Consider the following 23,696-nt stretch of genomic DNA (forward strand, 5'->3'; position numbering starts at 1 on the left):
TTTCTTCAAAAAAAGCTGTCTCCTTGCACCATGGTAGGTAGCACCAAAGCTGTTTTGGATGCCCCATTACTCCATTAGAAAGTCTCTGCTCTTTCTGAAAAAGGGTACAGGGTTTCAGCCTTAACTTTACAGTAGGAAAAAAAAATATTTAGGAAAGGGGGAAACCTATTTCTTACTAGCCTTTACAACAACTATTAGCAGCAGTGGTAGCCTGCTCTGTGGAAAGTAAGGAACGTTGCTGTACATTACACTGACGAGTAAGTGACTTGCTCTAACTCCTGTGCTACAACACTGTATTCACCTCCTGAATGAGCACACAGCATGGACTCCACTATATTAAACACCAAAGGCATTGACTTCAACAAGTTTATTAAAAAGAACTTTTCTTCCAAAGTTTTAGATAAAAATTAGATGAAAGACAAGCGAAGTCAGAAAAGCCTTCCTGTCTCCATGAAATACAACATTCCTCAATTAAAATAATCTCATTTGAACTTTCAGGCAGCAATCTGTAACTTAAAATAACAGATGGAACAGCTTCTGTACCCAGAAGCACACCACTGAAATTCTAGCAGTCCATCTACATGGATAAGCTTACAAGTCTTTATTCATCCTGGTCTTTGAGCCAGTAAGGGGATAAAAGGCTTTTGTACCTTGGACTGGAAGAATTACATACTTTCTCTGAAAACAGCACTACAGACATCAATTCTTTCCTTTTACTGGTCTGTGTTTGGATTCTGACTACTTATGTACTGCCCTATACTTGAATCTGCCTTCCTTACAAGAGCAAAGACTTAAATGCTGCTACAGGGACATAATTATGGTAAATATTTTTCCTCGCAACAGGAGTTCAGATGAGTTCAACCAAACAAGCAAGCAAATGCTGTGTAAATACCAACACTTTCATCCTTAGTCTTGCAAAATATTTGTCACCTTACATCAAACATTTCCAGAATTCCCATTCACACCAACCAGAACAGCTCTGCAGGTCAAAGTTTTACCTGTGCATATCAAACAAAAAAGCTGCTAGTAGGACGCTGCCCAGTAAGATAACCTAAGTATTACCTGGAAGCCTGCTGATCACCTAAAGAAGGAGAGGGAAGAAGTACAGGGAAGAAGTAAAGCTAAAAGTGGTTAAACTACTTTTCTGCTTACCTCCAAGATAACTCAGGTCTCTCTTAATTAAAATCAAGTGAATTTCTTTCAACAGCATATGTAGGTAGAAGGTCTGGAGTGTGTGCATGGCAAGCACACCATCATTTCTTTCTTTTACTGGTGACATCAGTAAGCCTACCTATTTATAATCCCACCACCTGACCAAACAGCCTATATAGTACATCTAGAGATTTGTATAGTCATTAATCCTGACACGTCTACTTCAGGCAATTCAAAAGAGTATTAAGTAGCTTTGTTGTATCTTCTGTGGCTTCATACCATAAAAAGAATCCAATCCCGTCACCCATACTCCTTTTCTTTCTGCAAGACAACTTTAATGGGAAGTTTTAGAATTAGGACTCTTCCTTTCTCTATGCTTTTTATCCTTCCCCATTTCTCTATCTGTAAGACACCCAATTAAGCAGTTCAGGTGAGCAAATTTTAGTGGTTAGTGGAATACTTTGGTAGCAGAGGCACATAACTGCAAATCCAGTTAATTTGATCATCAGTACTGCCTACAAAATTATTGAAGCTTAAGATCTTGAGTAAACAGCATCACAAAAGATCAACATTTACACTACCTGGGAAGAAAATGACTTCGCAGTCTTTGAAGTAGGGTAATAACAGAAGCTTCACGCCATTGTCAAGAAAAACACAAGCTGCTTGAAAAACAATTCTCAACTCGGTTACCTGTTGTCAAAGTCAAACCTCACGTATACAGCAAGATAAAAACTGCTTACAGTTAAATCTGCTCAGGTAATGGGAAGGAATGCAGTCAAACTCTTTTGGGCAAGTGCTATTACCAGTTGTGGCATCCTGCAGGTTCCTATCATTAGCAAATACTGCTTCTAGATCTGTATCAGGCCACAAAGTGTTTTGAAGCTGTTTGTGTACCACTTCAGGAGAGGATAATGTCTGTGTGCGGTGACTAACATCACTGACAACTCCTTAGCTGGCCTTTCTTACCCAAGAAGTCCTGCCAAAAGCATCCACTCACCCTTGTATCAGACAAAGTCAGTTTTACCCAGTACATGTAAGGTTAAATGAAACAAACCATCAGATCAACTTGGTGGCATTCCAAGTAAAGGGCAGTCTGGAGCTAAACTTCAAGAGTTAATAGTGTTTAGAACTGAAAACCTCACAACAATTTTAATTGCTTGAAAAGCTGGGGTCAGCAGCAATACGGACCCAGCCAGACTTGCAGGACTTAGATCACCAATAGTAAAAGTTTCACGGCAAACAGGGTATCAATGTAATCTAAGATACCAACACATTCCCTGTGGCAAACTTGTCCTACACAGGACAAAACATTCAGAAATCCCACTCGGAAACATTACCTGGTCTAAGGGCTGTAGCTAGACATATTCAGTTAATGTTCATAACGTCTGATTTTCTTTATTCCTTGGTATCTTGTGGTACTAAGTTTTATATACTGTTTATTTACTTAGCAATTTCCTTCTTAGGGATTTCACATATAAAGCTGTACATTTATTGCTGTTGATTTTTTGTTGATTTGCACAAAGCTTTTATATGACAAACTGATATAAAAATGCTCCTAGTGTTTTTTCCTTTTTTTTTTTTTTTCAAGCTACCAGAACATGCATGAAAACTAAAATACTGAGAATTTTAAAAGACCTGGTAAAAAGAGTTTAGACAGTGTATTAGAAAATAAAATCTATGGGAGAGGAATTAAAATATTTTCTTATAATTTCTTCAGAATTAGTTTTTAAATGCTTCTAATTTTTCCCATAAAACATACTACTACTTCTACTCATCTTGGCATCGCTGTATTGGCAAGCATTCCCTAAAAAGGAAAAATCAACTGACTACCCTCAGCAGCAAAAGGGAATGTATGCGAACAGTTCGTAAACACAGAATTTTATTTCTTGTGCACGCATGCTTCAAGAGAAATAAATGATCTAATTTTGCTAAATACAACACTACAGTACTAGATACAAACCACTTTCTAAAGAGATCCCTGTATAGGTCACTTCTTTAGAGTATGTGAAACATCTGTACTAATCCACAGAGTTGTTTCTGAGACCAATAGGATATGAAGATTTGCATATCAAGCAAGAGCAAAAAAAAAAAACAGCCACAACTTCCCAATATTCATTTTTAGATCTCTAGATATCTTCAGTTTCAGTTGTCTGTGATTAACCACAGTATTGAGAATTTCTATAATAAGTAAAAATAGAAAAATCAAACAACCCTCCCATCTCAAAGCCTAATAGGCTGTTAAACACAATGGATGTGTACCAGTTATCTACATATGGAAAAGTTGGTCAGAATTGTTTTTTTATTTAAAAAAAAAATCAATGGGGACAGATCTGTGCAGTTGGAAGCTCTTTGAACCTATTGTCTCTATCGTTACAAACAAAAAACTTTTTATTTTTAAACTATCTGATATTCCATCTAACCCTGAAATAGTTGATTATTTTTTTTTAAATAATATCCATGAGAAACTTAAGTCTGAAAGTAGCAAGAATAGCAGGAAACCTGGATTACTAGCTAAGAATAGGCAATCTTCCAGATTAAATTCCTGCTTTATTAAATACTGTTTCTTCAGTTGCTTTGTACCTACTGAGATGACATCTCATCTGTGATGGATCAACACAGTTGAGTCTCCAGGGAAAGGCAAATAGTTTTGTTCTATCAAAAAGAACTGGAGAAGAGAGCATAGACAGAGGCTTCCAAATGGCTTGGAAGCAGACCAAGAATTTGTTTTTCTTAGGCAAGTCACACATCAACAAGGAAAGTTGATTACAAATTGTATAGTCATTCAACATGAAGGGGAACTTAATTATTTTTCCATTACTTAACATTTGGTTTAAGGATTTTGTGCAGTATCATTAGATGATTCTACTGCATGTTCTCTTTTCACTTACTTGGAATACTTACAACACAACAAATCACTGCATGTACATACAACAGTAAATATAAGGACATGAGACCAGAGAGACCACATCACGATGTCTCATATGAAAACCGTATTACACCTTGAACCATCCCTATTCATCTTCTCGGAACCTACTCCTCCAGTTCCATCATACCCTTTCGGAGAGGCCAGAGGCCAGAACTGTGCACTGGACTGTCGTTATACAGCGGCACAATCATGTCATCTCTTTTCTTCTCTACTCCTTTACTAATACACATAAACCGATTCCTATTGAATTTATCTGAAGTGAATTTCATCTCATTTCATTAGCCAGTCACTTGGCTTTGTAAAATCCTTCTGTAAGTCTTCACAGCAATGTCTCCTCTAATTACCATGAATGACAACTTCTGACTGTCACCTCACATTAATAACCTTTTTTCCAAGTTATGGTGAACCAAAAATTCCAGCAGAGATCCCTGGGGATCTCCAAGGTGGTCTCCTTTCAGAGATTCCTCATACTTTGTTATTATTTTTACATAAATTTAGCCATGCAAAGTCTACCATAATATGCCACACCTTTAGTTTTCTTGAAAGTCTTTCTGGGCATACAGAAGATTTTTGCTAGTCTATAACCTAGAGACTATCAGCTGGTTTCCCTTCATCCTTTTGGTCACCACAGAACTTAAGTTCTTTCTATGTTCCTGTAGCATTAAATAAGACATTTACATTGCAGATATACTGCTACATTGAAGAATTCCTCATTATATTCTAACTATGCTTGTTGCATCACAGTCTGCAGAGAAACAGAATTTTGTTCATTTAACTTGAATAACTTAGTACTTAAGAGCTCTTGCCAAAGCTGTGCAATCAAGGACAAAACGAGAGTGCCTACGCAAAAAAAACAACTTCTACTGGGGACAAAAAGATAAGTCCATATTTGGGCTACCTGTCCACAGGGTGACTTCCCTTAAACTGCTGCGTGATTCTTCCACCTCTCTACCTCAATTACAACCTTTTATCCTCATTTTCACATCAAAGATCACTCTTCTCCCTACTCAGCACAAAAGGTAATATGCAATCATTAGCAGCATTTTACACCTTGCTGAGTCACATTTCATCTCGATTGCTAAGGATCTGCCTCACTATCCCACAGCTGTTTTAGTGTTTTCTTCTGTGCCAGCTTTCTTCCCAGAGAAGAATTTTTAATAAAAAAATAAAATAAAATACTGGAGAAAATACTGGAGAAAAGAACTCACAAAAAAGGGCATACAAGGCTTAAAAGGCACGGCAAAAACCCGCAGGGCCTGATGACAGTGAAATGCTTTAATTCATGCTCACTGTTCAGAGAAAGAGAGATCACTAGTAGACATTATCCAGAAAAATTTATTTACTTAAGAACAAAAAAGAACTGCAAATTGCAAGGCAATCCTTAGCTTCTTGGTTTCAGGGATTCAAACACATTTGAGAGAATACAAAACTGAAGTTGAGGAGTCAATAACTGCCCAGAAATTATTACTTCAAGAAGCTCTTCCTCCCTGAATACTGAAGTTATACCACAGAAGTTGTAAACAAAACAAAGCAAACAGAATAGCGTCATTACCGTGATTACTATAGTGGTGGTAGTGCCACGGCACTAGCGGTTGTTACAATTAAAATACAAGAAATAAAGAGACAACTAGGGTTGTAGATAGGGGGATCTTCTAATTTTTATTTTATTTTTTGGTGACTTGATTTATGCAGCATGTTACTATGGCTAGGTAACAGATGGTATATTCTGTTTCTCCTGCTTTGACACAATTCAAAAACACGATACAGATGGCTATAATGTAATTCTCATTAACACACATATTCACAGTTTAGTATAGCAATAATGAAATTTTCAGGTCTGGAATTTCCTGTTGGTTAATTAGTGGTTAGGTTAATAGCCTGAGGAAGTGCACAACCCAAAAAGTTTCCTTATTGTTTAATCATATAATTACTATATTCTTTTTTTCTGGGAAAGCTCTCATGACAGATGCAATGTCACAGCAAAGCTACCTTTATAACCCTCCCTGTTTGTGCAACAACTGTATTATTTCATTTAGCACTGCGTGTAGGCAGGAAAGCCACAAACAGGCCAAAATCAGCTGCCTCTGGGAAGTTTCAGCAAGACTTGTTTTTATTTTAGAGATGCCAACATACACTTAAAGAATTGCTTGCATACATATTAAACTAAACAGCATGGAAAAGCCAGGATCAACATTTCTTGGTCTGTTGTGACAATGTTGCAATAAGATCACCGATTAATGATCAAGTAATTCCTTTTTATTTTAATCCCGGTTTATAATCCTCCACAAAAGCTTGGAGCACAGCCTATTCATAGCAGTACACCTAGATCTCACTACACCTGGGAGCTAGAAAAAGGAACGAAACAAATAACCACAAGTCTGGTGCTCTGGTTATTTCCATAAATGAAGCTGTTGCTGTGGCACACACAGGTGTAACACTCACTACTGCTCCAACACTACGGTTAAAACAGCAGTGGACAATTCACAGCTGAAAGCCAACCAGAATTTAGTAATCCATAGGCCAGTGTGCCTTCATCACCATGTTCCTCACTCACACTACAAGATGAAAGCTGGAGGGACAGCCAGCCCCACGCCCCAGCCACTCCTCCTCTGGGTGGCACAGGCGTAGCCCCAGAAGGTAACCGATACTGTGCTAGGATTGTGGCACAGCGAAACTGGTGCCTTGGCACAACTAGCTCCCAAAATGTTGCCGAATTATGCACTTAAAAAATGAAAGAAAAATAATAATCACCCAAAAATCCACACCGAAAAAATGCGGCAGTCTTGTACCGAGTAACCCATACTGAGTAACCAGGCAGAGAGCAATGGAAACTGTTCCACCTTTTCAAGTGCTCAAGATCCAGAAGAGGTTAGCTGCCACTGAGCCATCGTCAGAGGGCATGGGGTGAAAAATGTGACTTGTGCCTAAAGCTGCATAATTAAAGAAAGTCTCTATCCAACAATTTAAAACTCATAATGCACAAAAAAAAAAAAAGAAAAAAGAAACTTTTAGACCAGACCCGACCAAACTCACTTATGGCAGAGAACTGCAGGGAAAAAGAATTCGGATTTTCTAACAAACGCCTTATTATTCAAAGGTTAGTACAAGACATTTTGTCAAATTCTGGAGACTTCGCATCTCTTCACAATTTACTTAGACAACACCAAGGAGAACTGAAGCAGTATTATTTTCCTTAACCAGCAGAAGCAGGAGCCACACACAGCAAAGACTTTTTGGCACACTAAATGTCACTATGGGATTCACCAGTCAAATGCACCCAAACACAAATAACTAAAAAAAAAAAAAGAGACCTTAATGTTTTTGGAGATCTGAGCTCCAAACAGAGTCACTGTGCTTCCTTAAATCACTGCCAGGGGTCTAGGAAGTTAATGAAAAACTGACAGACAGAATAAAGCTCCCACTGTGATTTTTCTTTTGGAAAATCCCCTGCTTTAATTTAGAAATTTTCAGATCGAAGTTCCCCATACACGTTTTCTTAATCACATCTGTCTCTTGACAGAATAGTCTGCACTTCGCCAGATATTTTTATGGCACCATTGCTATAGGGAATTTAGATGTAGCTCTAATAGGGGGTTTAACAAATTTCTTGTTCTGATTGTTTACATATGATACACTGCTGCTTTAAGAAGAAAAAAAAACACCCAGCAATAACTCCCTCAGTTCCTCAGAACATTCAGAGCAGCTTATCTTGTGGTGTTCTCTCAGTCTTTTGAGTTTGTGTGCTTATCAGATGATAAATGACAAGGTTTATAACTGTAGATATATATGTAGTCATGCAAGTTCCAGGTACTTCCTTAAAGTGAAGTAAGCACAAGACGATGCAAAAATAATACATAATTGCACTGGGATCAATATTAAATTCTGTACTGAAAAGCCCTCCCCATTTAATGATGTCAGCATGTAATTCAGATAAGAGTTTGTTTTACAGGAGCTTAAACTGGTTTACAGTAGGACACCCATTCCGAAGGGATGCCTGGGAAGCAAAAGACCACAGATGAGCAGACGGCACATGGGAAGGACCATGCCCCAGGTTCACTGCTACCCGAAGGACAGGAATGAGGAAGAAAAACACACTTACTTAATATGCACACACATCAACTATTTAATCCAGATAACAACACATCTTCAGTATCAGTATCACGGTCAACTAAACTGGGAGTGTATCATACCAATTTCTGTAATGGGCATATCATGTTTGGGGATTCTCTCCAGCATTTAAAAGAAGAAAGTTCAAAATCAACAAAAAGAGTCAAAAGAATTCCAAAATACAGAGCTAATTCTATACATAGCAGAGATAATATGGTAGCCTCAACAAAGTAGCTGAAAATTGAAGGTAACAGGGTAGTATCCTTAAAGTGCTATTTGTACAATTATGGTTTGAAAAAAAAAATTATCCTAGATACCTGCCAAGAGTGAGCATGTGGAAAAACAAAAATTAAAAAAAAAGCAATGTATTCTGTAAGCTAAAGAGACAACAGCAAAAATTGGCAAAGCTCATATTTCACCACCCCCCATTCCAGCATGTTACTGGAACGTCTACTTATCGAAACCCTCTTTGTGCTACCTCAACAGTAGGTCCATGAGACTGCAACTAGATAAACCAGATATTCTAGAAAACAGGTACAACACGCTGCATTGCATGGGCATGCAGCTCAACACAGTGCCATACCACTTGTGCAGCCCATCTCATCTGTGCAACTGTACGAGACACTTATAATTCTGTACGTTAAAACACACCAGGTTCTTATAAGCTCTTTACAGGGCAGGGCTGTCAGCTCAATTTTCTACCTACTCAGAAAAGAGGCAATATAAGTATTCAAACACTTGCCTTTGTGTGGAGTACAAATACTGAAATGTTATCAAATGAAAAAGCTTACGAAGAACAACACTGAGTGAAAGCAGGAAGAAAGAAGAAAAGCGAACAGAGCAGTTTAATGAAGCTGAGCTCTGCTGGACCAAAAGGGGAGGTGGGGGGAGAGCAGACAGAGAGAGATAAGTGAATATATTTACTTGTCCAGTAGCATCTTACGCTATAGCAAGATCACAAATCTTTTTAGGTGTCTTGTCTTCATATGGCAATGGAAAAAAAAATCACATTGTTGTAGTGACATACCAACTCCTGAAACAGGTCTGCTCACCTGGTATTTTCCACTCTTAGACATATTAGACGTAGGCATAATATTCATCAAGTGCTTATGATTCAGTGCTTTACTTTAGCCCTGTAAACTCTGCAAGCCTTCAGCAGAACGGCAAACAGTTATGGTAGGTGACTATTTCTGACAATTTTCCTTTTCTATCAAAATCTGAATTAGGCACGGCATATCACAGAACTGAAGGAACAGGATGCATGAACAATGTTTTATATAGATTTTTTTGGATTGTTTCTAAACTGAAAAGTTGTTTTTTCATAAAGGTTTATAAAGACAGTTTTAGAGATGAGGTCATGTGACAACTCTTTATATTTTAAAGAAAGACAAACAAAAGTACCTGTTAAAAACATATGAAAGGGCATTTAGCATAGTCATGAATGGCAACTTCACAACAGCTAGCACAGACCTTCCTTCCCAGCGAAATAAAGTGCCATCACAGACACAAACAGGCTTTTCTTCACAAGGCTGAAGACTTACCACAACTTGAATCACACTGTATAAAAGTTTTTATATGTATTTTCTTAAATTAAAACTGCAACCTTTTTCTGATCCACAGAATGAAGTGAGACATTTTGCTAGCCAAAACTTCTCATACAGAAGGGACTCAAGTTAAGACCTGTGATACACAAGAAAGTGCATGCATGTGTACATTTCAGTTTTCTGGGTTACGTTTTAAGAAAGAGTAATCAGAATTGTCCATGACTTATATTTGAGTCATTCAAAAAAACATCCACTGAACAAAGAACAAGATTTAACATACAATGAAGTTGTTGTATCTTACTGCAGCCTGAACGAGTTCTGCAGTAACTGCTTTAAAACACAGACTCTACTTTACACATCCCCACTACTGCAGCACCTTAAGTCGGGTAGAAAGCGCAAACAAGCTTCCTAAATAAAGATGAGTAATCAAAAACTTCTCAATTACTCTCCCTCACATCCACTTCTAACTTTGGCTATTGCTACCCGGAAAGCCAGGCTTCCAAAGAGATGTATTTAACTGGAAGTAGTTTTAAGAAAATAAAGTAGGACAATCTAGTAACTGCTTTTTAAACTTTTTGTTTCACTGAATTAACAGCAAACAGTGAGAAATTCAGCACTTTGCTTATATACATGGTGCATTTCTTTTTTTTTTTTTTTTTAAAAAAAAAAAAGGTTCCTGTCACACAAGGGAAGTCCTGCCAATGCTGGAAAGAAAACTCTGAATATTTAGTTCTCCCTCTTTATGACTCCACAGTGCCACACAGCAAGCAGTGCAACTTGCTGCAGTACCAGCTGTTTCCACTGCTGGCTTTCAGACTACATCTCAGGTCCCCCATCCACGTTCCTCCACCTACACTTCACAAGGGAGATAAGGTAATTTGCAATAAATGTTAGCTTTCAAGAAGAGACCAATTTTCATAACTGAGACGCATCTCAACGTAAGTACCTGTGTACCACAGAAAGCACATACACATTAAATACGCAGCTTGGTACATTCCATGCTCTGCTATTTAGATTTTGGTTAAGGAAGAGGACCTGGCCGCAGCTGGAGGCACCAAGGCTGTGCCAGCCCAAGCTCACTTCGTGCACTGCTCATGTGTCCCAGCCAGGTGCAGGCAGCGAGTGCTCCTTAAAGGCGAGGAAACTGAGGCAGGCAGCTCAGGCCGACAGCCAGGCGATGCAAGCGTCAAAGGTTCTGAAGACTTAAAGGGCAGGAAAATACAAGCTGCAAAAGGTATCCCAGCATATGTTATGATAGCTCATTTTATTAAAATAACTACTTCTGTAGCAAGAAAATACTGAAAGTACATTCAAAGCACTGCAAATAGCAACTCTTACAATATCAAGGGAAATAATTTTAACACCCAAAAATTTAGGCAAACAGCTCTGTTTGGACAACTGAGTGGCAGGGCAGCTTCCAATAATAAATTCTGGAAGCAGGCGGTGGGATGTGATAGCATGCCTAGAGAAGTGCTGCTGCAGTGTCTGCCTGGAATGGTGATGTTGGCACTGCCACCTAGAGAAGAGAGACAAACCGGTCTGCTCTCTTCCATGCCTGAGAGGCTGAGCAAAGATACAGAGAGGGAAAAACATTGCCTTTCAACTAGATATTTTGGCAAGACAAAGCTGGCTAAGAGGAAGAAAACTGGTTCTGCTCTCTAAGGCAGGCAAAGTGCTAAAAAGTTCCTCCTTAACTGCTTGCCTGGTATGAAATATCCTCAACCTTGTATTACTTCCACTCTACGTGAAAAATCAGTCTTAAACCTGCAGGTACTTCTCCTGATAAGATTTAGACCCTATAAAATGCTGTAAGGCAAAGCACAACGTATTGCTCAAAGCGCAACTGCTTTTAAGAATGTCCATCCTTCAAGAATGACATCCTTCAGTTAAAGTCAACAAAAATGCAGATGTCTTCAATGAAAAAGAGCATCAACTACCTACATAAGAAATCTACCTAGAGAACCTAATTTTTAAAAAAATTGTCCTCCTACACAACTGACTACAATACCTAAGGCATACTCATACGCAGCACAAGCTGGACCAGCTGGACCAGTTAACACGCTCCTCCAAGTTATTGCTGTCAAAGGGTACATTCTTTGCTCTCCTGCTCTGATGTGATCTTTCCATTTCAGTGACCAAAACAACCATTGCTTAGAGATTTGATGCAGAAGATGATTGAAAGGCTCAGAAATCCTCTTTCTATTCCTCCCTCTGAACAGGTTTCAGAAAGGCCACAATGTGCTGCCTTCCCCAAGCGAGGCAAGAAAGTCTGCTGCATGATCCTTGCTAAGCAGGTCTGCAGCCAGGAGCACAGAAGTTTTAGCAGTTCATATCATCTTCCTCGTGGAGGACTAGCAGAAACTGGCTACTTTAAAAGAAACCACAAAAAAAAAAGCCACAGGGTGGCACTGCAGGTAGGCTGTATTTTGAAACTTCATAGTTTCTTGTTCTGATTAAATCTGATCATATCTAATCCCATCTGTAGAAGACAGGAAACTGGCTTATCAGTTTTTTCTTCATATTGTTCAGCAAAAAATATCCCTAGAATATAAATCACATCTTGAGAAATACATTAGTGCAATGACATCTGGGTACTTCATAAATGCATTAAATGGTTTTTAAGAGCATAAAGCAAAAATAATGAAATTCTAAAGATACTCTAAGAATTGACATGTATTTTTGATTCACTGTTTTGTTTTGAAATAATTTAACAAATTTTCACAATGCATGTACATTTTCAAAGAAAAGTTGTATCATTTTCTTCATATTGTGTCTTTTTATCAATGCTAAGATTGGAGAAATCTCTAAACGGTTCTCTCTGAAACATTAGGTAGGACAGTATTAACTTCTAAGAAAGTAAATAAACATCTGTGAAAATGGTCTTAATACTGCATTCAGTACTACCACACCCTCTTAAAACACTTCTCACTTGTAAAAGAATCATACATCATTTGATGCAAAATAGAAGACCTTGGAGAACAATACTTCAAAGCTGGGCTTAAAAGTCTATTTTCTGCTTTATTGCCCAAACTCCTGGTGTTTCAGTTAAAAGCCAAAAAGGGTTACAAGAAAAGCTATTCCTGTTCATTTAGTGAATAAACTGATACTGAAAGGAGATTTGGAGGTCAGCCAGGATTGCAACAGCTACTTTCCACTTTCAAACTAAAGGTTTCTTCGAGATATAAACCTGATATTTCTGTAGTTTCTAAGCTAACAGATAACATAAGACCATGCACATATTAATTGCTTGAAGTCCTAGATAATTTCAAATGTTCAGTTTTGAAGTATGATCAGCAACAATTAGTTTTCCCTGTCAATGCTTATAGTAATAAATAAGAACAAAAAGCTGTATTTTAGCTCACTTGCATCATTTCATGAACTAGAATGCCAGTTCATCTGCTGTCATTTTTTCCTTATTCCAGAGGACAAAATTCTGAAAAAAAATGAATATTTTATTCCCTGGGGGCCTGACAGAAATTCAAGAGGGGACCAGTAATTGTTTCAACTGCCAAATAGCTATAAGCCATTCTTTCTGCTATGAGATCGCTCCTCTTATTTCTTAAACTGTTTGTATATGGAGATTCTATTGCCATTAGACAGCATGACATTAATATATGGGCAAAAAAATGTTAACATAGCAGAGACTTTAGTGGGCCCCAAATCAAAATAATGACTTGGATAAGGTAAGTGATTATGTAGTAGTATTGATTTCCACAGCTATACAAATTTCATTTGAGCATATTGTTTACTTACTTTACTGTTACACTACAGCATTCTACATTATATAATATAGATGTAATAAATGATTTGAAGACGCATCTGACTAATACTAACTATATTAACAAGTTAGCAACAGTGACCACAGTAAAATACATTCATTTCAGTACCAAAATCTCAGTGCTGTCGACACTTATTGAAATCATGTGTTTAACAGAAAAGTATTAAAGACAAAACACACACTAAAAGGAAAATACTTTTTCCTGAACAGACTTAGCTATTGTTATTTTGTCTGCTTGGATTTAGAAGACTTCTGCTCAAGTGTCTTCCTGTAGACACAGAACAACCATACTTACAGCACTTCACACAGTGACATTCCAGTTCCCCGGTTACATACACAACAATATGGTTTACACATAACACAGCAAAGTCAGGTGCAACTAATGGAAGTGAAGTCCATTAATTCTAAATAAAATAAGCTATTTAAGTTAGCCTATCTAAAGAGCTATTAGACTTTTTTCTGTCCATCTCTGTTGCCACCTACGCCTTCATGGACAGAAAGCTAAATGGAACGGTACAAATTTGGGAAGCAGGTACTTTGCTTATCAAGGAACAGGCGCACCCTCAAAAGTATGGCCTCTGAGAAAGCTGTGTATAGCGAGGTGCATGGAGAAAGTAACTAGCATGCATTTGTTGGAGTTGTGGTTGTTTACTTTGTGTGGTTTTTTTTGTTTGTTTGTTTGTTTTTTCCTCTGCTTTTTAACTTTCTTATAGGGAAGCATTCACAGATAATTTGTACATATTCTGCATTTTGGGGTTTGGAATAATGCCTCAGGATGGCACTAAAAAGCCTATGCCATCAAATTGCTAACTATAATTTCAAAGCTAGCCAGTGCTTTACACTTCCATAGTTGGTCACTAGTGACTTGAACAGCACTTGGGCTGTGATGTGGCTTTACAGAACTTCTCAGTTCTAGATGAGAGGTTATACACACACACACACACACCAAGAAAAGAAAAAAATGCTAATTTTATCTCACAAAAATCAAATATCAAAGACAGGATTCTGCCAGTCCTAGTTTTGTCTCACCAGCACTAGAAAAAAAGTCTATGTTTTTTGTATCTCAGATTTCTACTTATTTATGTAGATGCCTAAGAAGTTCCTTTTGTTTTTAAATATTCTAGAACAGAAGCATTTGTTCAAGAATAAAAAGAACAGAAATTAAATGGCTGCATAGCTTTTGGCACTGCAACACAAGACATTTATGTCCACCCCCTAACAAAGAAACACAGTATCACACACAACTTTACACTCTTCCTCAAAAACACAATCAATATGTAGCCCAAATTTGTATATAACCCACAGGAATTTAGATACAAGAAAACACATCTTACTAAGCAAAACAAAAACCCCCATGCAACTGTTCCTATCCAGCACTGAGACGTATTCTTGCATTTCTATGCAAAATAACAGTGAAAGAGGCATAGCCACATATTCTCTTGAGGCCACGCGCTACTGAACCACTGGACAAAGGACAAGTTCTGATCCTCCATCGCTTATACAGACACATAGATCATGGGAACTTATTTTCTCTTGGTCACTTGGCTACACAGCTGTGTGTATGTCATTTGTTTTTAGAACAGAAACGTCTTCCTTTAGAAGAACAACAGATTACTGCAATGTTAAAAAAAAAAACAAGACAAAAATATCTGTATTGCTATGTATGGTATGTCTGACAGCATAAGCTGAAAAACACATGTAAAGCCGCTATTTCACTGAACAGTGCAAGAGTACAAATTCTGCAAAATTAAAAACTTTAACATTTTAGACGGGTGACTATTATCATCAGATCACTCTCAGGAAGAGTCCAAAAACTATGCTGCAGAAGCCCCATCACATTTTGATAATTTTGTCTCTGTCTTTTGCTGACATATGACTTAAATTTGTGAAAACTTTCCTTTTTTCCAGAGGAAATAAATCTATTCTATCATCTAATCAAAAGAGAGATGAATAACAGCTATCAAGATTATCTAATAGGTCAAGAAGTAATTTCCATTCCTGGATTTCTATCCTTGCCAGTTTTAAAATGTAGCCTACACATGTGAAAATTTCTTTATCACTTTCAGTAGAACTAGGGAGGGAACATGCATGGATAACCAATGTAATCACGTAACTGCAACTACCATAACAGGTAAGTGGTTTTGTGTTGAAAGTGCAGGGACAGCCACAATTTTTGTTTGTTAGACAAAGAAGGTCTACTATTGATTCAGACCTACTGATAGGGATCAGGAAAATACTTTTCTGTTTTGTTTTGTCACTTCAGATATGTACAGAGGACAAAACAAGTTGTGACCGACTGTTCGGAGATACCAAAATTCACCTGTCAAATTAGGCATTATGATAAAAAGAGAGGAAACAGACTGCGATTCTGGATTCCTCTTCTGCATAAGGTCTACCAACCTTTCACCACCTTCTGTATCTAAGGATCAGCAACTGTCTACAAAACCTCACTGGATCCAACTGCTAATCATGGTATGAACTGTTAAACCATACCTCCTAACTACTCAATGCACACTAACAGCCTGGCTAAAACTGTTTTCCAAACAACTCCTACAAATTAACATGGGTAACTAATGGCAGTTCATAACACACTGCACCAGTGCTCTATTTCTGTGTACACTCACATAGCTTCTCAAGCTCATCATCACATCTAAGCTCATAATTGTATTTTCTGCATGTTTGGGGATATATCTTTGTTCAACTCTGTTGTTCCACATCTGTCACAATGACATTGCAGACTATGTCAAAAATTTTTTTAGATCGTAAGTTTAAGTACAATCTAGCAGCCTTTAAAAATACACCATTATCTTTCTGTGGTCACGCATAGCTAACGAGGCTACGAGGTGGCTGTCAAATGCAAAGTATCATAACAATGACACAAGGTTCTGAGAAAATTACAAGACAAGCTTTACAGCTGGGCCTACCTATAATTTCTCTGCCTTTTTATTGTTCTTTTTTAAGCCCAAATTAAATGGCAGCATATTATTAGCACAACTGATGCTAAGTGATGCAGCTAAATGGCTGGTGAAGGAAAAGGTGCCCTTACCTTCTTTACCAGTGGGGTGAAATCTCCTCTTCAGGTCACCTGCTCCAGGTCATATTCTTTTATTTATTTTAAAATAACAAAAAGAAGAAAGACAATTGTCTGTACATGCTCATAGCGGGCAAAACTGCAACACCCTGCTGTATAACACTGGCTGGAAGTCCCAGCCTCCCACCCTTCTTACACATGGGAGCTGGATGCGACCAAGAACACAAACTAACACTAGAAAGAACAATCTTTCTGCTTGTCTTGAGTTTATGTGAGGCGCCATGCTATGGCCAGCGAAGAAATTCCTGAAGAAAAATATGTCAACTGAGCAGTGTTTGTGTGTTTGGAGTTCAATTCAAGGCACATAGCTATGTTAAGGAAAGTACATATTCAGGTTTAATGTAATAGTGGAGGATTATTTCTACTGTTGGCAACTACCATCAGTGACAACGCATACAACATTGCTACCTGAAAATATACAAAACTCGTAGGATTAAGCTCTGAGAAAGCTTGAACTCAAACATTAAGTGACAATATGTATATGAGCATGCATAGGTCTATGTAAATCAACAGAACAAGTTAAATGAGTAAATATCAACTCTAGTAGTATTTAGAATTGGATCCTTTCATCTGCAAAACTTATGCTCACATGTATGCACGCCACAACAAATAGAATGGATTAACGGATAGATTAGTTTTATCAGCACAATGCAACACAGTTTCACGTATTCACCAATACTAAGGCTTGTTATTGTTATGTCTAGTTCTCTCTCCTATTTTTAAAGCATTCAAGATGTAATACTCAAGACAGTAGAAACTGAAAGAGGCTGGCTGCTTGCCAAGACAGACCAGTCCCTTTTCTACACTGTAGAAAAGTACATGCAGGCTCTGTTGCCAAAGTATCCAGCTACAGGCCTTGGTATCCCATCGTGCTTCACGATGTAGCTCTTTCTGAAAAATCTCAATATTTTATAGCTAAATTCCAATCTGAAACTCATGCTTTTGGAAGCTTGAGGGATGTAAACCATCTTCCTTTTTTGGCTTCCTGCGCTTTCAAACAGAATGCTTATATATGAATCAGACCACATCACCAAGCCTGGATATTTACAGTGATGTTAAACAGACAACATTACATTCAACCCTCTCAATTATTTGACATGCCAGTTACCAGTCTTTTTTATTTCCAACAAAATTACAATAATATAATACAAGATGAACAGACAATATAGATCTCAATTGTTACTCATTTCACTCTATGCAATTAAGAGATTACTTGGTGGCTGTGCCACTGGAATACAAGATAAAAGTTTAAGATCAATCATACATAAGGGGCAAACACCTGTCCAGCATCCATTATCCTGCTTCTACTGCATGCTTTCGGAATGCGGATTTGCACTGCAGAAGCCACAAACTATTATTTAATGCCAGAGCATACCACCAGACAAGACAGTTTGCAAAAATGAATTAAGAAAATTATTAAGAAAAAGAAAAATCTAGACTCCTTTAATGCTGTACTCTAAAAGAGAGAAACACTTTGGGATAACATGCTGTTGAGATAGTACAGTAATGGCTGCCACATTCAAAGCTAAAGGGCATCAACAAAATAAAATATTATGAGCAAAGAGTCAGGATAGAAATTTGAGACATACCAAACAAGGTAAATCAAAGAGAACGCACTACAGCTTTAATTTAGAAGAGTGACTTTCAAGACCAGGAATTAAAATACAAAACCTCCTTTATCCCACCAGCAACCAAGACCTCTCACTGAACAATTCAGTGCACTTCTTTTACAAAACAGCTTGTGACACCACAAGCACAACTCAGCATCAGTACATGGGTGCATGCAAGACCAACTGTGATTCATAATTAGATACAAAATGAAATGTTCAGGCACAGTTTACCAAGTTTAGCAACCCTGCGGGACCATGACATAACTTTTGCAAGTTTGTCCAATCTTCACTGCCTAGCACATGATGCCCATAGTCTGTGAAATTCCTATCCTAGGAGACTTTCAAAACCTGACTGAATAAGGTCCTGAACATCTTATTCTGTGACACTAGCTCTTCTTTGAGCCACAGCTGACACAAGGTGACCTCCCACAGCTCCCCCTAACCTAAATCACAGTGATTCAGTAACCCTGCCCTCAAAGAAATCCTCCGAGACAGACTGTAACACGGGCCTTTGCTATCCACAGATCAGCTATCTGCCAATTAATTTGTTCCAAATAAAGGAGAAAACGACTTGCACTTGCTCTGCGTAGAAAAAGACATTGCAGTTAAATTCTTGAATCCTGAGCAAGTCTACTAATCTAGATCAGTGGTTGTAGCTTTTTTTTTTCCCCCAATTTGCAGATTCCTAAAAAGGTTTTTCAATTAGCAGTGCAAATGCCTGCTTTACAGCCAGCACAAGCCAGTTGGAATAGACTTGTTCTCTAGCTGTTTTGTAGAAACCCATGGTACACAGGCCACACGCTGTTTTAGAAACTGATGACATATCCTTATGGCACAGTAAAGAAGCTGATAATAAAACCACTCATTTTATTTTCAGCCTCTTTAGAAACACAGCAATGTCTGCTTATGATGGGGTTGGGCCAGTTTTATGAATTCTGGTCCTTTGTTTATTGCCTGAGATCCATGCTCACAAGCCTAGACTTTCACCTTTCATACTTACAGGTTTTTGCCTAAATAGTAGAAGACTTTCACTCTGCAACTAAATGCAAATTAATAACCAGAAGCTTGGTTTTTATTCAAAAGCTAACAACTTTCAAAGTTCCCATAAGAGCTACCCAGGATTTATCATACTTACTGCCACTCTTCACTCAGTCTAGCAAGGTCAAATACACTGTTTATGAAGCAAAAGCTTAAAAGCAAGTTGAGCAGCCTTTTGCACTTCCTACTGTTTCAGTATTGGACAAATTGCAGCAAGCATCCTTACACCAACAGACCAATTGGAAATAGAAGTTGCGGTATATCAGTTGGGACTATGAACTGCAAACATACAATGCAAATATTGCAGCTAAAAGGCAATTAGCCAAAACAGATCAGGTAAAAATGGCTCAGGCCAGATTAGCATACCTTCCATTAAATAAACTTGAACTTTTTCTTAGGACAAAGCCAACATTTAGCAAGAGGAACTGGTGGTATCACTGACCACTGTAATTAAAAGCCTTCCACAAAGCATCAGAGATGCTATGAAAACCATATTCCTTGTTTTTTTAATCTTATTTATTTTTATCATTGTTACCGAGGCCCTTTGCAAGTGAAAATGGAAGCTTGATTAGAAAGAACTCATCAGAATTTATCAGCTCCCCGTACTTAATTCCTGCTTGATTTAATTCACAGGATATCAGTCATTTTTCTGTTAATTGTAAGGTCAAAGAGGATCCCGTGTAAGCAATAAGCAGCAGGAACTAACCAAACAGAAGACCGGATCTTTAATGCAAATGTGTTTCCTGGAGGAAAGGAGTAAATCAGTGCAGATAATGTAGTACAGAAAAAGTTTTTTTTTTGTTTGTTTTTTTTTATACAAAGTCCTATGTTCCAGTGAGAAGTTTTTTGAACAGATCGTTTTGGAACATAAATAGCTCCACAAAAGGAGAGCCCTGCTGAGGAATTTACATACTTATCAAGGTTTAGGTGACTAATCAAAAGCAACAGCTATTTGCTTTGTGGAAGAAGAGTTGTGATACTTGCTTGAAAATTTAAAGAAAAAACACAACAAAAAGTACAAAACAACCTGCACAGTAAGATATGTCTGTGTGAGTGCATACCTGAGAAAACAACTCCAGAAAATATCCCTCATTCCTTAGACAGTTTAAGAAAAATAATACTGGCAGTATAATTAAGAGGCCTTCAGAGTACTGGAGCAGTTCAAATAATGCTTAATGCTTTTCAATCCACCAGTTACGAGGTCACACCAACAGAACTCCATAGCATGTCTCCTGATACCCAGGCTCCTGGCCTGTTAAAGAACAGTATGCATTTATATTAACAGCTGGAATTTGAAAGTTATCTTTAATGACCATAAGGTGTGACTACTAAAAAGTTGTATGCATTTTCCAAAAATCACTGGTCTAACCTAAATCATTACCTACCCTTATTTGATGAACCCCTGCTAAAAGACACTATGACATCTGATAACCAACTGACTGAAACTAATAAATTAGTTTCTAGCCCTAGAAAAGGTTGTCCCTCCATAAATTAGTCACAAATAACTGTACAGAAAGGCCTCTAAAGGCAACGTGGTCTTCTCCCAAGTACATCCAAAATGATTTGATCTCCACCTCAGAACTTTATGCCATTTCATCAAAAAGACTTAATTCCTGATCAACTCCTACAACTGTTTAGTACATACAAGAAACAAATTCAAGATTTGAAAGCTTCTTCCTCCTATCCTACCCCTATGAAAAAGCAGAAAGAAACAGATTAGTGAGGCCTTACTTCTTCAGAAATACATATGTTACTGAATACTGGCATATGGTTATATCTCAGTTTTAATACGACTTCATCTCCAGTAATTTTGGCCAAATAGTATTCTAATATACACAAATAACGTGGCAATATAAGTGTGATTTAGAAAATAATTCAAACACCAGGAGGATAGCTTGTTTCACCCAATACAAGTTCTCTCAACTGTGAAAATTCAGATGAGTAATGAATAATGTTCCAAAGGAACAGTCCTACTTAGCCCTTTAAAGAAGTTATTTCAATTGTGCTACAGTCTAAACAATGAAATTGTAATGTCTTTTGGAACATTATTATTACAAATACATTTTTCCTTAGGTATTATCAAGGCTTGTTACACAAGCCTAAACAGCTCCCACAACATCCTTCTCTCACCGAACTCCAGGTAAATGTAGATGCACTTTGGTAAATAATAGAAAAGTCATTCTGAATGTTAAACTTCATGGAAACCACATACTTGGCAGATAAATTTATAATTCACTATAAAGCAAATGTAATATTCTTTTAATATTGTTTTTATACTTATACTTTATAATATTGTTTTTAATATTGTATGCAGTAAGGCCCTCAAGATGCTTTCAAGAGCGGAGCATATCTGCTTTCCAAGACAGTCCTGCACAGCTGACTCACAGCTCCCCTCTTTACACTTCCTTACCAGACGCTGTTCCCCTGCCACGCAGGCATCAGCAGCACGACCCACTTTCGAACCTGACGCCCAGGCAGGAACCTCGCTGCAGGGCCAGCTCTGCACTTGAGTACAAATACCAAGAGGTCAACAACTCTTTGATAGCCAGCGCAAACCGCTACACTACAATCACGCTAACAAAACAGTTCTGTTCTTAAGGACCTGCCCCTTTTCTTTTTCCCCTCTATAAAAGCACCTGTAATGTTATGGAAACATCAACTTTTATTCACATACTTGCTGTTGTCCCAGATCCAGCTACTTCCATCTAAGAGAAACTCAAATTTCTTAAATAACTATCTAAGTTATCCTACTGTGTACATGAAGAGAAAAATAAACCTGTGGGAAACAAACCAGAACAGTAATTTGACTTACTTTCTTCCTAAAGAGGAGAAGTGTGCTTGGATATAGTGCTCGGAAGCCTAAAAAGTATTACTTTTAAAAAACAAAGTTAAAGGCAACACCATTCTAGTTAGTGTTGAGGAACAGTAGAACAGAACGTTCATTGAAATAGAGGCAGGGAAACACTTTTAAAAAAGAGAAAAACAAAGCACAGTTCAGGCTACTGAACAAAGAAAACAGAGGGGAAAAACATCACGAGATGGCAAGCTCAGACATCTGCAAGGGGAGAAAGCCACCTGGCCATTTCCAGATGACACGGCTGAGTGACACAACTGGAGCCGGCAGGCTTTAACAGGCGCTGGGGACACAACCCACAGTTCCCCTTAGTAGGCCACCCTTGGCCTGAATATAGGAAAGGGGGTTACTATTTGTATAATCTAAGGAACTATAAAGAGGTAAAAATAACCCCTTTGTTTGTCCCATTGAATAGGGGATTAAAATAATTGGCAACATTTTAAGTCATGCACCAGAGGTGGATTCACCAGGTCACAATTGGAAAAGGAGAACTGCCAGGCCTTGATAAGCATGGCAATTACCATTCTTTTATATACAGAACCACTCCAAGGGAGTAGGGTTTCCTTACACAGTAATAACAGCATATCCTTTGATTTATACAGTAGTCCTCCAGCAATACAACCAACATCCTGTTTTCATCTTAAACTACAGCTGGGTAGTTTGCCTACAGGCTTTATTTATCAGAGCTCCTATAACTAAGTCCCTTCTCATTATGAGAAACAGCACTCTCGTTTAGCAAGCACTTCATCTTCCTGACCTCCTTAGTTCTGAAAATTCTAACATGGTACCTATCCAATCTATACTGTGTTCAGATATATACTGAACGTATTGAAACAACGTGACTCAAGTTTATAAATATTAACTAAAAACAGTAAAACACTTTTCCTGCCTTGGAAGTCATGTAAAAACATCCAAGAAAATTCAGAGGAAAAGGACTTCCTTGCTTTCAGAGGAAAGAACAGACATACTGATTGAATGATCTAAGCTATAAGACCTCAGAAAGCCCTTAGAGCGCAAGTTCTTGATACTTAAAATCAATTCTGAATTCTCACATCAGTTTAGAATTTTTCTCCAAATATAACAAAATCTCAGTAAAATATACTGAAAAGAATATAACGTTTGTATTAGATACCTCTCCAATTACTTTAAACATTTATTAATTTTGTATTCTGCGTTATCACAACAGTCAGAATTCTGTCAGAATTGCAGTCATTTTCACATTCCTACCCACGAAGGAACTAGCCAAGTAGCATTTTGTATATGATTTACACACTCATGCTCTGTGCCCATGCAATAATTCATGAACATATGAACTCATGAATTCCACTTGCATGCTGTCACCCTGCAGAAACAGAAGTACCACAAAGGCTTAGCTACTAACCACCACACGTGTTCAAAACAGTTTTAGAAGTTTTTTCTTGTTGAATGTAATTCACTAAAAACTAATAAAATGAGGAATGCACTGCTAGTTATAGCTACAAAATATCTACTTTTTTTCTTCAATACTAATTTACAGTCAAGCAAAGGGTAAACAGCATGCCAGCAGAACAACAGTGGAAGCAGAAATGCAATTACCAATACCAATGTAGGGCAAGC

General features: G+C 37.7%; 1 protein-coding gene across 12 annotated transcripts in view; it reads right to left on the reverse strand.

Annotated features, from left to right (window-relative positions):
* The window catches only part of COBLL1 (cordon-bleu WH2 repeat protein like 1), an 83,207-nt gene that overhangs the window by 46,510 nt on the left and 13,001 nt on the right, over nucleotides 1–23,696 (reverse strand). Inside the window, exon 1 of one of the 12 annotated variants that reach the window (XM_083840742.1) lies at nucleotides 16,554–16,605. The exons of the other annotated variants lie outside the window; for them this stretch is intronic. The gene's annotated coding sequence lies outside the window, so the exon portion shown is untranslated. Of the gene's footprint in view, nucleotides 1–16,553; nucleotides 16,606–23,696 lie in introns of those variants that run through there. 12 annotated transcript variants of the gene reach the window in all.

This window comes from Anser anser (assembly GCF_964211835.1).
Source record: "Anser anser genome assembly, chromosome: 6".
NCBI classification, from domain to species: Eukaryota; Metazoa; Chordata; class Aves; order Anseriformes; family Anatidae; genus Anser; species Anser anser.